Consider the following 3,654-nt stretch of genomic DNA (forward strand, 5'->3'; position numbering starts at 1 on the left):
TTTTTTTTTTTCCCCTAATAAATTGGTACTTGAATTTATGATGCAAAATTTTAGCACATTAGTTACAATGCAATGATAATGAGAATTTCAATGTGAGTTGTATAAGGAAGGCCATAAAAAACGGTAGGATAATTTCCATTATGTTTATGACCGATCGTCGATCGATGTATTCCAACAAAAATAACTTTTAACGATAATAAATATACATATTAACAAAAAGTATTAAAAGCTTTAATCAGTATTAGTTAATAGTCAGTAGATCTAATGTTGTTATAGACTTTAGCGACATGAATGGTAAAATATAATTGGCACTAGCAAAGTAGCATTGCCTCTAAAAAACATATTTAATGGCAACTAAGCTATTGTTATTAATTAATTGTCACTAAAGATAATTTTTGGTGCAGTAATAACCCGTGCAATATGCAAAACAGTTCTTTAATTTTAGTGAGGTCTACATATTTTTTTGTAATTTGAACATTATGGTTTGTAGAATTAATATTGATATTTGATAATATTAATTATCAGTAACGTTGTTACACAAAATAAATCATATCCATTTTTTGAGGAAATATATAATTAATCTTATATCTTGTGTTCTGATTTTTTTTAAAAAAAAATAAATAAAGAAACTAGTAAATGATTTTTAGTCAAATAAAGTCGATTTGCCTTTTCAAGTTTTCAGAAAGTCATTATATTCATTTAAAATAAAGGGATTAGTTGAAATATTACTGATCTACAGATCTTTTAATATTTTTGGATAAAAAAATCAGTTGACTTTTGCATTTACATTCATTTAAGATGATAACGTACCTAATCATCAACTATCTAATTTTTTATTCTAATATAATATTACATTTGCTCAAAGTACTATAAAAAATAAATTATTTAATGACAAACATTGACTAAAATTTATTTTCCTCATATGCGTAGAGCGGTAGAGGTGTTATATAAGCGGATAAATTGAATTTAAAAAAATTAATATGAAACGAGTTAACAAATAGATGAGTAATTATTGAACGTTGGATCTAACTAGACTAAAAACAATAGGTCAGTGCTCTGCCTAACTCGTAAGGACATTTGATGTCTTTGTTTGTTTCTTATAATTTGTTTAATTATCTAATACTATTTTTTAAAAATAATTTGATAAAATTTCTCGTTGATCAATTTGAGATACATTTTAAGCCTAATCTTTAGATGGCCGATTGTGTTCAGTGGATCAAATTAAATTGAACTAGTCAATAAGCGGGTCATTATTCTGCTTAAACTTAAACATTGAATATGCCATTTTTCATAAATTAATTTTATCACCTCGCACACAAGAGTGTGAGGGAAATAAAAACTTATTTTGAAACTTGCAAGTTGCAATATTCACTAAGAAATACACATTATAAATACTACCTAGAACAAGTGAGTTTTTTCGTTCTTCAATTTTCCACTCAAAAGTCAATATTTCCATTTTTTTAAAAATGGAAACAGTGAAGTTAATAGGTACTCCTTTTAGTTTTTTCACATATAGAGTTATTTGGGCATTAAAGCTAAAGGGAGTAAATTATGAGTACATAGATGAAGACATGTCCAAAAAAAGTCCTTTGCTTGTAAAATACAATCCAATTCACAAGAAAGTTCCTGTGTTAATCCATGGTGACAAGACAATTTGTGAGTCTATGGTCATCGTCGAATACATCAACGAGACGTGGCAACTGAATCCATTACTTTCAACTGATTCATATGAACGAGCCACATCTTGATTTTGGGCTAAATATATTGAAGAAAAGGTATGATGTTAATATGATTAGTATTTTCTTTTCTCATACTATTGAGGAGTCACTATTAGAAATTCGCTAATTTTCGACCAATCAAATTCTGACTACTTTGATTGGTCCGGAAAACAGCCAATCGGAAGAGATTGCCGACAGCAATGGCCGGTACCTTCCAACCGCCGTAATCTCTTTTTCTTTTTCTTTTTTCAACCCCGCCCTAGGAGGGCCCACCTTTTTGCTATCTTGGTAACTCAAACTGACAACTTTAGGGTTGGAAGTGAGTATGTAGTGCTTACCATCTGAGCAACTCTCTCTTGTCACCGTTATAAAAAAAAAAGATTACATATATACCCATTGAACACCCCCCCCNNNCCCCCCCCCCCACTCCCCCCCTCATACATAAATTTCATGCCTAATCAAATTAAGACACTTAAATTGAAACTGAAACATCGTCTGCTCTAACAAGTATGCAATTGGTTCATCTTAGTTAGATTTACTCATCCTTCTTTGTTTCCACTTAGCTAGTACTCAAAAATCACATCGTTGAACTTGTTGAGGATATAATTAAGTAAATAAAATGTAATATTACCTTACTTTTTTTTTGTTAAATTGTGATGCAGTCACATAATACATGGAATGTGTTTTGCCACACTGGAGAAAAGCAACAAAATGCTATAAAGGAGAGCCTTGAAATGTTTAAAACCATAGAGGAAAATGTTTTGGGAGAAAACAATATATTATTTGGTGGTGAAAATATTGGACTTGTTGACATAGCTTTTGGAGGTTATTCTCATTGGATGGAAATTATTGAAGAAATTGTTGGAGTTAAATTACTCNCACCGTAATTTAAAAAAAAAGAGATTACATATATACCTATTGAACGCCCCCCNCCCCCCCCCTAAATTTCATGCCTAATCAAATTAAGACACTTAAAATTGAAACTGAAACATCGTCTGCTCTAACAAGCAAATGGTTCATCTTAGTTAGATTTACTTATCCTTCTTTGTTTCCACTTAGCTAGTACTCAAAACTTTTGTTGACGATATAATTAAGTAAATAAAATGTAATATTACCTAACTTTTTTTTTTGTTAAATTGTGATGCAGTCACATAATACATGGAATGTGTTTTGCAACACTGGAGAAAAGCAACAAAATGCTATAAAGGAGAGCCTTGAAATGTTTAAAACCATAGAGGAAAATGCTTTGGGAGAAAACAATATATTATTTGGTGGTGAAAATATTGGACTTGTTGACATAGCTTTTGGAGGTTATTCTCATTGGATGGAAATTATTGAAGAAATTGTTGGAGTTAAATTACTCGATCCTCACAATTTTCCTCGTATTGACAAGTGGATTAAAAACTTCAAAGAAGTTAAAGCAATCAAAGATAATTTACCTAATCGTGATGAGATGTTTGTGTACATGAAAAATGCTAGGGAAAGGATGTTAGCATCTCCGTAACGAGGCAGGTTCGAGCTCTGAGTATAGAATCGTCTTTGTTAGGTAGAAAACGCTTTATATCTCTCGATGAGACTTTTCAGTGAAGCATGATATAGTTGGGCTCTAGGATGAATCTAGTGTGTTAATGGTTATGGGTTCATGTTGCTTAGACCATGTATTTCAAATAAATGTATAAGAATCTATAACTTGAAATCAACTCCGTTTGTCTGGTGATTATTGTGTATTAATTTGAGATTGTTGTAATAACTCATAAACTAAAAATTCTAGAGCAAATCGGGCTTCAATGAAGTACAAAATATGGAGTAGAAAAAATCAAAAAGAAAAAGAACAAAGTTCATTAATTTTTAAGTGTTAGTTAACTATGTTTCGATCTTGATATGAATTCTTTGTATTCATTTTTATTCTATGCAATCGTCGAATAATACTGTAAAG

At 30.6% G+C, this 3,654-nt stretch overlaps 1 pseudogene; it reads left to right on the plus strand.

Annotated features, from left to right (window-relative positions):
- The first annotated feature begins 1,461 nt into the window (after nt 1–1,461).
- LOC125861935 (probable glutathione S-transferase) lies at nt 1,462–3,343 on the plus strand (annotated as a pseudogene).
- The last annotated feature ends 311 nt before the right edge of the window (nt 3,344–3,654 follow it).

The sequence above is a fragment of the Solanum stenotomum genome, chromosome 4 (assembly GCF_019186545.1).
Source record: "Solanum stenotomum isolate F172 chromosome 4, ASM1918654v1, whole genome shotgun sequence".
NCBI lineage: Eukaryota > Viridiplantae > Streptophyta > Magnoliopsida > Solanales > Solanaceae > Solanum > Solanum stenotomum.